General features: G+C 45.8%; 1 long non-coding RNA gene across 1 annotated transcript; it reads right to left on the bottom strand.

The window, feature by feature from the left end:
* Nucleotides 1-226: 226 nt before the first annotated feature.
* On the bottom strand, nucleotides 227-11,297 carry LOC144588353 (uncharacterized). The gene is made up of 2 exons (XR_013543870.1): nucleotides 11,146-11,297; nucleotides 227-10,270 (listed from the first exon to the last, which is right to left on the bottom strand). It is a non-coding gene; the product is annotated as an uncharacterized LOC144588353 (long non-coding RNA).
* Between the last annotated feature and the right edge of the window lie 715 nt (nucleotides 11,298-12,012).

The following is a 12,012-nucleotide window of genomic DNA, read 5'->3' as shown; positions in this document are numbered from 1 at the left end:
TGATTACTTTCTTTATAAATTACATTTATTATACACTGTGCCAAAAAGTAGTTGAAGGTGGTGATGGTTCTTCTCTTTCCCAATTTCTCTTCAGTCCAACACTGATGGATAGTTCAGGATAAGAGTCTAACACCAAAATTTCATACACAGGGCATTCTATGATTCACTGTTCCAGACTAATATTGTTGAGCACATGTCCAGTACTAGTTCCACCAGGATCCATTCCGGTTTTCTGACAGAATTGGCTTAGTCCTCCTTCAACATCCATGAAAAATTAGCATTTCAAAGGCAGCCTTACTTTCGCAATCATCTTGCAGCAGCCAGGTCTCCAGAAAAACCTACCAGAATGGGTGACCACACCCCTGAGGATTCAAAAAGCAGCTGAGATTCTTTAAGAAAGAGTTTTCTTTAATGATCAAAAGGCAAATGTTGTAGGGTCAAAAGGAACCAGATGAAAACATAGACTTCAAAGATGTGGGACTTCCTTCAATTTTCTGTTGGTCATTTCATACATCCTCCTGTCTCCATTCATCATAAAATGGGCTAACTTCTCCTGAGGCTTAGAAGTTCAAGCTGGAAAGTTCTACAGAACTTTGCTTCAGGCATCCATTGTTTCCATTGGAAGGCTAATAAGTTTCATTCAAAAGAGTTTATGAGTGGGACCCAGACAGACAATAAACCACAATGTCAATTTTAGGTAAGAACAGCCATAGACAAGCTTTTTTTTCAGAATTGGGGCCAAACTAAACATGATGGCCTATACCCACCAGTTGGTCCCAATAAGAATTGTCAGCTGAATGAATTTGCCGGAAAGTGAGTTCCAATAGGTGTGAACATGAATTCAATGGGCTTGCTCCAGATGGGCCTAAGAACTGGGTTCAGACTTAGGTCAGAAGATGTTTGATCCCATTGGCTTTAATCATCTCAAAATGCCATCATGAGGCTTCTTCATTCAGATCTGGAGGTCTCTCTCTCTCACACACAAACACATGCCATTTAAATACATATATGATCTGAATGCAACCCCCCAATACCTCTAGTCAGTGGGGGATGGAGTGATCTCATCAGGCATGCAGCCCAACACACAGCCGGCTTATCCTTCACTGCCGGTTATCATCCAGTCAGCCTGCTTTCTGCAATAAGTACCTTCTATGCTAAGCAGTTTTGTGCTTCATGCACAGGGAGTTCTGTGATTTTTCTGTTCTAGGCAGATATTGTTGTGCATCCAAATATCTAGAGTTTACTGAACCCCCCCCCCCCTTAAAAGGCTTAGAAGTTCAAGTTGGAGGGTTCTGCAGAAGTTTGCTTCAGGCATATATTTTTTTCCACTGGAAAGGTTAATGAGCTTTATTTGAAAGAGTTTCTGAGTGGGACAGAGACAGGCAATAAACCACAATATCAATTTTATGTAAGAACAGCCATAGGTTACCTTTTTCAGAATCGGGGCCAAATTAGACATGATGGCCTATACCCACCAGCTGCTCCCAACAAGAATTGGCCAGCTGAATGAATTTGCTGAAAAGTGAGATCCAATAGGTGTGAACATGTATTAAAGGGCTTGGTCCACATGGGCCTAAGAACTGGGTTCAGACTTAGGTCAGAAGATGTTTGATCCCATTGGCTTTAATCATCTCAAAATGCAGTCATGAGGTTTCTTCATTCAGATCTGGAAGCCTCTGTCTCTCTCTCACACACATGCCATTTAAATACATATATGATTTGAATGGAAACCCCCCCCCCCATGCCTCTAGTCAGTGGGGGATGGAGTGATCTCATCAGGCAGGCAGCCCATCAAACACTCAGCTTATCCTTCACTGCTTTTCTCCTCCTTAAACTTCTCTCTAATATCTTTGTAGCTACAGAAAGGTAGGATCTTCGGACCAGCTCCCCAGAGACCTGCCCCATTCCCAACTTGCCCTGCTCCTCCCCTAAAACGAAAAAGAGAGGGTGCTAGCGATGCTCCTCTTTCTATTATGGTGTCATGTTTTTCACTGGATGTGTTTTTCTTCGTCTCCCAGGAGCTGGAGGAAATGTGGGGAGCACGGCTGGGCAAAACCCCTCTAGTCCCTGCTATCACAAAAATAGCGTGCGGTGGGTTTTTTATTGGAGGGGTATGTGCAATATGAGTCAAAGTGGTGTGCAGTGTGAAGCCGCGCACACACAGCCAATATTAGATGTTCTTCATAGGTGTGTGTTTTGTTAAACAAAAAAGAGTTGTTTTTCCTAAAGAAAAAAAAATCAAAGTATTGAAGCCTTTATGAAGCTAACACATATATTTGAGGGGCAGCTATCGTGGATTAGCCTTCTTCCAATTCAGGAGAATCCAAAAGATTATTCTGTTAGTCTTTTCCCTTTGTGTTTAGGATGTGTCCGGAGGAGATGATTGTTCATCTTTTAATATGACCCCTGCCGAAGGACGGTCATCTTCCTAGGCCATTCTTTTACAGAACTCAGGGCACTTGTTGCAGAGAAAAGAAACAGGAACGCTAGAGATAGAGAGAGGTAGAGAAATAGTGAACTGGCCTGAATTCACCGATTCCAATGTATGCCAGAAATATTAAGTGAGGAAAAAGGATTCTTAGCATCTCATAGAGAGATGGATGGCTAGCCAGCTGGATATTCTGAATTCATGTAAGTCAAATGTTCTCTTCTTTGAAATAACTTTGAAAACCATCTGATAGTGGTTAACAGGCTGTCTATGACATCAGCATTTTCACTGATCATTACTGACTTTAACAATCCCATTGTCATTTTGAAAACCCTTTACTTATGTTAACTGCCACCTCTCTTGCTCCAGGTCCCCCTGCTGAGTCCTTTGTGAATGTAAACCTGTAGCCTAATTATGAGGCTGCCTGTTTCTCATGAAGGGGATTGTAATCCACCAAAACTCACATTGAAAGACCTCTGTTGGTTTTAAAGATGCCATAATTCATAATTCTTTCAATTACAGAGGGTTTTCTTCTACTTTGCACCTCTTGTGCCTTAGTTAAAGCCTTCCAAAAAACAAAAGAAAAGAAGGGTGTGTAATTCTTACACACCATCAAGAAAAGGTAGGGAGATATCAGAAAAAGAAGCTAGCTTTCAACCCTGCAGAGTTCTCCCTCCGGCTGCACAACACACGTCTGGGGCTGTTGCAAAGGTGCCTTGGCTTTTTTGGGGAAAAGATTTAACAGATTAACCTCTGCCTAGTTATTTCTAAGGTCTGATTCTCCTGATATTGTTGGTGGGGGCTGAGAATTTTTCCTCAGAGCAAAGTAAACCATCTGGTCAAAGACACCATCACGCTGCATGAAACAGTAGCTGAATTGAATCTACTTGCATATAGAAATTATGAGAAAATGTATAAAACAAGTTTTTTGAAGGTGGAAGGTGACATCTGCAAAGTAACCACAGAGGATGACATAGAACAACATACCTGTGTTTGACGGAGAAATTCTAATAAAAATAAAATTTAAAAATAAGAAAAGGAAAAGGTCCCTAAAATGTACAGCATGTTCATGGAGGGCCAGCCTATGCTTCTGTTTCTCTTCCTCCTCTGTTAGCACCTTCTTCTTTTATTATTATTTTTATTAGTTTTTTAAAATATTAACACCCCATCTTACCCCTGAGGAGCACCCTAGGCAGCTTATACTACTGAAACTACTTTAATAAAGAAGAATTAAACAAATGTATGTTTATATATGTCTATAATATATGTTTTTGGTTTTATTGTTTCAAAATTTGTAAACCGCCCAGAGTAGACCTTTGGTCTAGATGGGTGGGATAGAAATCCAATAAACGAATAATCATTTTAAAATTGGTGGATAATTTTTTTAAAAACCCCTTCTAAAGAGCATTGAAGTAAAAAATAAACAAGAAAAACATATCAGTGCCATTTTAAAGAACCTCCTCTTAGATAACCACTTGTGGAGAAAAAGCTTGCCTGAAGGAGTACAGCAGAGAAGGGGCCAACCTGACCCCTCCTACCCCCACGACAGGGAGTTCAAGAGCTTCAGAACAGGAACAGAGAAGGTTTTTCTCCTTGCTGCATCCAAGCTGCGTCCAGTTAGGAGGTGGGGGGAGACTGACAGAAAGTCTTCCGCTGATGATCACAACGCCTGACAGACTCATAAAGGGAGATGATCTCCCCACCACACCACGGACAAGCACCGTTTTGATCGGACATAACTTTGGAAAAACATTTATGCACACAAGCTTCGAGGTCTCGATATCTTCCCATCTAGTTTTATAGTGGGAGTTGTAGTCCAACATGTTTGAAAGGCATCTGCTTGGGAAGGTGGATGCGTGGAGTGAAGCTCAGTGCATCTACCGGAATGCTTTCTCCAGCTGTTCTCTAGTTAGCTTCAGAGCCCCCCCCCCCGTTGGGTCTTTGCCTCCTTGGGTGCAATCCTCACTTGAAATTCCGACCATCACAAAATCATCTCTTCCCTAACTTGGAAAAAAAACTGCAATCCCCAGCTCTTAATTTACAGCATTGTGTCTGTAGATGGCCCCGAGGCGGAGGGAATGGATGGAGGCGGCTGTAGGGAAATGAACTGCAGGCAGTCCTTTCCACCACATCATCAACTCTCCACTCCTGCAGACCACGTGGACTCTTAGTAGACTGTTCAGCAAAGGGCCCTCATCCGTGGAAGCAGGAATACAGCGTCCTGGGGTTCCACCAACGATGTGAGTTCCTGCTCCACTGCACCCTGGTCCGTGGCTGCACAGCTGGGCAGATATATGTTTCCCCCACTGCAGAACTCTGCTCCTACGGGCTGCATGGACTTTCCAGAAAAGTGTGGATGGAAGAGTACTTGCCTGCAAGTCTTCCTTGGAAGTAGCTAGTTACTAGGAAAAAGTTAGCTTGAATCAATGATTTTTTGGCTTCCCCAAAAGGTTCTGTTGAGCTTATATAATGACTGTAACACAGGGAGGGGTTATACCTCTACTTTCAGGATGTAATACTAGCACATTTTTGTTGGTGTCATAGTTACAAAGGGGTGTGGGCTACCTACTTGTGCATGTCCCCGTGCCACAGATTTAAGTGGAGTCCTCTGCAGCTCAGGGATCTCCTGTACCTCTGCCACTCTCACCAACCAACCACTGCCCATTCCTGCAGATTTTATATGGATGGTTTACAGCCTTTCTCTGAATCTCAGGACAACCACGTGGGGAAATGAGTTTACAGAAGGACAGCAACGATGTAAACGATCTGGCCTCCTGTGGGAGAGAGTTCCAAAGACTGGGAGCAGGACAGCAGTCTGCATCCTTTTCCTTCAGGTCAGGGTGTAATAGTCACTCAATTACTTGAAAGAGCTTTGCTAGATGACTCTGTGCAGATGCAATAGTGGCAGAGAAGGAAGACTTTTTCACCACTTCCGTGGAATAATCTTCCAATGGGCCCTTGCTTGTGTTTGGTCAGATTTATTCCTGAGTTTTCCGCCATACTCACTCAAGTTTATGTTCTGCTTGTTTTATCACCATTTTGGCTCTACTTTGTGGGAGGAGCCATTTAGGATCAATCCTGTCAATGGTTTTTGCCATTTCCTCATGCCACAGATTACCCTGGGATTCAACAGGTGACAGGAAACTCCCCAAGAGCCACCAGGAAAACCATCTGGATCCATCAACATTCTAAGGTGGACCACCTTAGTCTGTCACTAAGCCCCACAAAGGCTCTGACTTCCAGTAAGTCCAAACCCCTCTAGATAATGGAACTACAGAGAGTTCCTCGATACCCAGGTCACCAACATCTACCTCAGTACAGAAGACCAGGTCTAAAGTATACCCTGTAGCACGGGTGGGTCAGTTAGTATTTGGAACATGCCCATGGTTGTCATAGAGACCATGACGTGCTGAGTCAATCCTGACAAAGCTGCCTTGGCATGGATGTTGAAGTCCCCCCAAAACAACAAGTGGAGGAGAAGCTCAAAATCACCCACTCAGTTAACTGAAGAAGGGTGGATGATGAGTCATGACCTCTTGGTCAGTATTTTAAAAATTGTTGGTGGGATGGGAAATAATGGAGTGCTACTTTGATACAAGAGTCTTTTTGTATCCTCTCCCACCCCTAGATCCACATTTCTATATGCCTGTGAATTACATACCAATAATTACAAATAGATTGCCTATGACAATAAAGCATATATTTGAAGTGCATCATGTACATCATTTTGATTTAACCTATCCTATGTATTTCACAAGACTACTTGAGCTGGAACAAGCAATTTGATTTAGTCCTCTAATCAAACAACGTTATGTTGTTTCAAAGCAGGCAATGTGTGTTTGTTTGTGTGTAGCAATCATAGTGTAAAGGTCAGCCTTTTATTTTTAAAAGTCGTATGTAAAGAGTTCTAACCATGCTGCAAAGATGCTTGAGTCAGCAGCCTCAGGAGGATCACCTTTCACAGATATACAGTATAGTATACTGTCGCTCTTTGCACTCTTACCTACAATTCGTTCAGCTCTATCCATGAAAGGGTTGTGCTGAGCCTCAGGAAGTGGAGTTCCTCCACAAAAGCCTGCCATTTTGTATGATAATTTAATGGTCTAATTAAAGGCACCACCCACTCTTACATTTGTGTAATCATAGGATGAATATAATATTTGCTACATATTCATATCATCATTTCAAGAACCCCGTTAAGGTGGGCAATAAGTCATATCTCACAGATTGAAAAGCTACTTTTTGAATGTGAGCAGTTAGAATTATTTTTTCTTCAAGGCAGCTGTCCTGGTCCAAACTGAACCCCCACCAGAACCCTCTGAAGTAGCTCTGCCTGAGAGAGAAAAAGCAAGCTGCCCATGGTCTCAAGGAGAATTTCATGGCTAAAGGAGATGTGAACCTGTATCTCCCACGTCTCAGCCCAGCATGCTTACTGCTCTGCCAATGAACAGGTCAAGAGAATTAAACACCACCACCGCCCCAGGACCGAAGCTTCCTGTGAGGGATTGTCCCAAATCCTGGCTTTTAACCCTCAGGTCAACTTGACCAGCTACATTTCCAAGCCCTCAAAATAGCTGGCTCCACTGTAGTTGTCATTTTAAAAGGCAAATTTTTAGATCATTCAGAACTCACTGAATGAATAATTTTTCAAGATTATATACTGAATGAATAATTGTTCTTAAAAATGACATTGTTGAACAACTCCCAAATCCTCCACCTGGCATGACAACTGCTCTAGTAGTACCTTTTTGGGATGTCTCAAACAGCCGATCACCAATACATAACTTAACTCACGTAGAAAACCAACATACCTTTGTAACTATCGCAGTAAGTAAAATCAGTTGCGGTTGCACTCTAAAAAGAGTATTAGCTCCACACCTCTTTCCATAATATAACTGAGCTGTACCTTTTTATTTGGCAAAAGCAGTGAATTCAAAGAAACTCTTTGTAATTAGTTACTTCTAAACCAGGCATGGGGTGGTGGGATTTGAGAGTGACTTGTCAAAACTTGCTGGTACATGAGATGTGTGGTACAGACAAGATAGAAGCAGGCTGATCCTGACTCAGATATAGATATTTACCGTTGCAGAATCTAAGGGTTAAAGGCACCTTCTCATCCCCTTAGATGTTCACACAAACATGCAGGTGGAATCCTAAGGAGGAAACAGCTTCTCAAGCAAGAACCCAGTTAAAGCCTTCATAAGAAATTCTTCTCCCAGAAATTTCTTGCTGTATCAAAACCACATCAACACTTTGTTCAAGCTCCTCTCGGGAGATCTTGGGCAGAGAAGAGGCTTCCCACTTTGGACCAAAAACTTCCCTAATCAAGCATCTTTTCTCTCACCATGGTAAAGTGCACCCCTATGCCGAGGTGCATGAGAAAGAAATGGGAAGACAAAAATCACAAGCACAGTTTTTATTATTTATGCTGTTTTACATATGTATATTTTTATTATTTGATGATTGTTAGCCGCCTAGAGTGGCCCTGTGTTGGCTAGATAGGCGGGATATAAATAAAATAAATAAATAAATAACAAATAAATAAAAAGAAACTTTGAGGAATAAAGCAGGCAGCATGATCACGTACTCCAAGGAGGAGTCATGTGGAAGGAAATGGGGGCAATGTCCCTTTTGGAAGGGGTCTTGATAACCATCCAGCCCAGACCACTCTGGGGGATTAGCCTGGAAGGGAGAGATCTGATTCTGTGCAGCTACTGACTGTGGTGGGTAGAGCAGGAACTGTGGTCACTGGTGGAACCCCAGTATGCCGTACTGCTGCTTTCCCCACTGAAAGAACTTCTCTGGGCAGTCAAGAAAGAGTCCACAGGGCCTCCAGGAGCAGAGTTTTGATGAGGAGGAAAGGCCTGCATTCTCAACTGTTCATTTCCATGCAGCCACAGTCCGTTCCCCTCAGCGTAGCCGCCGTTGGCAGGGGCATAGTCAGAAACCGGGAGCTGGGAATGGTTATAAAGGGGTCCACCATCCCATGCACCAGCCTGTGAGCCTCCAGCTGCAGTCAATAAAGAGTCCACAGGGCCTCCAGGAGCAGAGTTTTGCTGAGGAGGAAAGACCTGCATTCTGAGCTGTTCATTTCCATGCAGCCACAGTCCATTCCCCTCAGCATAGCCGCCGTTGGCAGGGGCATAGTCAGAAACCGGGAGCTGGGAATGGTTATAAAGGGGTCCCCCATCCCATGCACCAGCCTGTGAGGCTCCAGCTGCAGGGCCCACCTGGAAATTGTCTGCAGAGGAAGCTGCTTGTCGTGTCCCATAAGAGATGTTCTCAGTTTGCACACAGGTCTCTTGTTGGTGGGACACTTGATAAACCTGAGGCTGCTGCCCCCAACTGGGCGTCCCGTTTCTCCCAGTGCAGCTTAGCTGGTTTGCAGGCCTCTGTGCTGGAACGCCTGCATTCTGCCAGATCTCCTCATTAGGCCAGACGTGGTTGTTGAGGAACGCGTTTTGTGAAGAGGGGTCCTCAGGTGGATCATTTTGCCTCCTTCTTCTCTGGGGCATCAGACGCCTTGCTCTCCACGTCTGAAAGCAAACCTAAGACAGAAGGGATGGAAAGGGAAAATAGTTGGCATTCTTCCTCGACAGAATTTGCATGCCCTTCCAATGTCTTCTCGATCGGGTCAAGGCACAACTAACGTATATGGTCTCTTGGTACCTGTGATTCTTTTGTGGCAAGTCTGCCCAACAACATACATGTTAACATGCACTGGTCCACTACCCAGATGGAAGGCTGTAAAGGACCACCCTATGCACTCCATTAGGCAGACATGAAATGTGTTATTACGCAAATCCTGCTGTTAGTGGAAATAGCATTGAAGTTTGGCACAGGACTAAACCTGTCCATCACATCAAAGACATATGAATTACTGATCCCCTTAAGGAGGAAAGCTGGGAACACTAATTCCACAAAGTTTGTAGGCTGTCCCCCTTTTGTTTTACCATACAAAATTAGCTATTTTTATCTGATGCTGGAAAGATGCTCGTGGCCCCTGAAAAAACCCCATCTGACTGGAAGGAAACGGTTGGGTTCCACAGCAGCTGATACTTTAAGAAACGGCTTAGCCTTTGAGGAGCCAGAACGGGCTTTCTTCTTTGGAAAATCCCTTTTTAGCTTCAAGGGGTGACCCTCATCCCCCTTCCTGCCCTTTCCTCCTTGACCAAGAGGGTAGGAAGGCTTCTGTCCTGATCAGAAAACTAGCATTCAGAAGTAACTATGTGAGTCCATGAGGAAGCCCAGCATCGGCAGGCAAGTGGACCCTTTACTAGAACTCGCATCCTGAAGACCAAAGGCTTCCTTTTTGATCAGGAACTGAGTGGAGGGGAACTGGTGGAGCCCCAGGCTGTTGCATTGCAGCTGCTGCTGGACAGCCTTCCTTCCTGTGCCTCAGCACCGGGCAGAAACAGGCTGCCTCCTGGCACTCTGCTGCCAAAGGTCCCTGGGGTCTGTGGGGAAACAGAGCTGCTGATGGCCTAGAAAGTAACAGTCATTAACAGGAGTGTTGCCAGAATCCTGCTGATGGCTATAGACAAGAAGCCCACCATCCCATAGATAGGCATTAGTGCCTCCAGCTGCAGGACTCACCACAGAAGAGCCCTCTAGAGTGTAGGCTGTTAATTCCTGAGTAGAGCTCCCGTGTGGATGGGGCATCTGAGGGCCCTGAGGCTGCTGCCCCCAACCGAGCGTCCAGTTGCTCCCACTGCTGTCGGGTTGGACTTCAGGCCCCTGAGGTGGAAGGGCTGGATTCCTCTGTGGGCGGGGCTCCTTGGGGAGAAGAGCCTGCTTCCTTTTCCGCTTCTCATCCCTCGCCCTTCGGTTCTGAAACCAAACCTAAGACAGGAGAAAGGAAAGGAAGAAAAAGTTGACCTTCTCTCGATACAGAGATTGCATACTCTGTATATCTAGAACTCCCAAATCCATGTTTAGCAAACAGGAATTCAAAATGCAAGAGAGACATATGAATGTGTTGGATCCATTCTGAATCTCATTCCTTCTATGGAAAGAACCCTGATCTAGATTAGTAGTTTTCTCTCGGAGTGTGTGCTCATAAAGCATGCAACAACACCAACAAAAAAGGGCCATTATATGACTGAAAAACCAGATACTTTCTTCCAAGCAATCAAATCCATGATGGTTGGCCATGGATTTTAGAGGGATGGAATATGATGCCTGAGCCATAAATGAGGAGTAGAGCTGCAACATGAACGAGCGGTGTTTTTTTTTTGAAAAATATATATAAACAGGCAATGACAGGGGTAAAGACCATCTGAGAAAGCGTCTCTGTTTAAACTGAAAGTGCTCCTCACAAAGAGAAGACTGGAAATCTTCCACCATGCATCCCCAGCACCCAGCTTCCTCTCAGAACACCCTTTCCTTTTAGGGGCCCTCACAAACCCGAAACCTGTACCAGAACCAACCTAGCAAAGACCCAAAGGCATCTCTTTTTTGGAAGGAGCTTGAGAAAAGTGGTCCAGAGCTCTCCCTCCTTCCTCATCCCCCTGCCTTTACAGCCATCTGGAGGAGCTCAAGGGAGGAAGGATGCGGAAGCCACCGGGAGGCCCTTCCCCGGCCATTTGGGTCGGAGCTGAGGAGATCCTGGGTGCTCTGCGCCCTCTCCCACCCCACCCCCAAGGTGGGGCCCTTCCCAGCCCCTGTGAGACACCCCCGCTCCCCACTCCCGGAAGGCAGAGCTGAAGGAGCCTTACCTGCAGACGCCCACTGTCCACTTTCACGACCTTCGCCAGCTCTTCCAGCATCGGGAATCCAGGGTAGGGGAACCGGGTGTAGACCTGCTTCAGGAAGGCCACGTGTTCCGGCTCATATTTGGTGCGGGTCCTCCGCTGAGAAACGCAGCGTGCTGCCGGAGGGGCTGATCCTGCAGGGAAGGGAGAGGGAAGGAAAACCATCAGCTGTGCCTCTGTACTCAGAAAGGGTGGGGGCAGCCCGGGCAGAATGAAGCTGGCCAGAGGCACCCCCGTCTCCTCGTCAGCAGCCCCACGAGGAATCATCTGCGCCTTTCACTCAACTCCCCTCCATCACTACCCCCTCCCTTCCGGGGCCCCGGCTCTGCCCGCTGTCTCCGGCCTCCCTCCCAGCTACAGGGCAACCCAACCGGTCCTGTGGAGTGGAGTTCAGCTCCAGGGAAGTTTCTCCAGGATCGCCCTCCGGCGCCCTTCAGAAAGGGATGGTTGGGCTTTTCCCTTCGAGAAAATGCGCTCCCGACTCGGACATGAAGGAGACATTTCAGGGCTATGCTTTCTCCAGCGGAATGTGCTTCGAAATCCCCTACTGGGAGGTTTGCTTGGAAAGGGTGCCGCTCCTGAACCCCCTACTAGCGAAGGGACCCCATGAACCATCGCCTCCCCGCCTCTCGCCCCTTGGAGAATGGCTTTCCTGGGTTTGCGTGTGGAAAGGGACACTCATGTCCCCCCCCTTTCCCCCCAGCCGGCCTTTGAAGGCAACCTGCCTTCTTTGGGTTAGTTTTCTGCTTCACGCCTCTTTGACTGTTCCATTCCCCACTGCGCCCAGGTTTTGTCTAGAGATGATCCATATGCATTTCTGAAATTAATCAA

This window comes from Pogona vitticeps, chromosome 3 (genome assembly GCF_051106095.1).
Source record: "Pogona vitticeps strain Pit_001003342236 chromosome 3, PviZW2.1, whole genome shotgun sequence".
Taxonomy (NCBI): domain Eukaryota; kingdom Metazoa; phylum Chordata; class Lepidosauria; order Squamata; family Agamidae; genus Pogona; species Pogona vitticeps.
The sequence above is the reverse complement of the archived record's forward strand: the minus strand, read 5'-3'. Positions and strand labels throughout refer to the sequence as shown.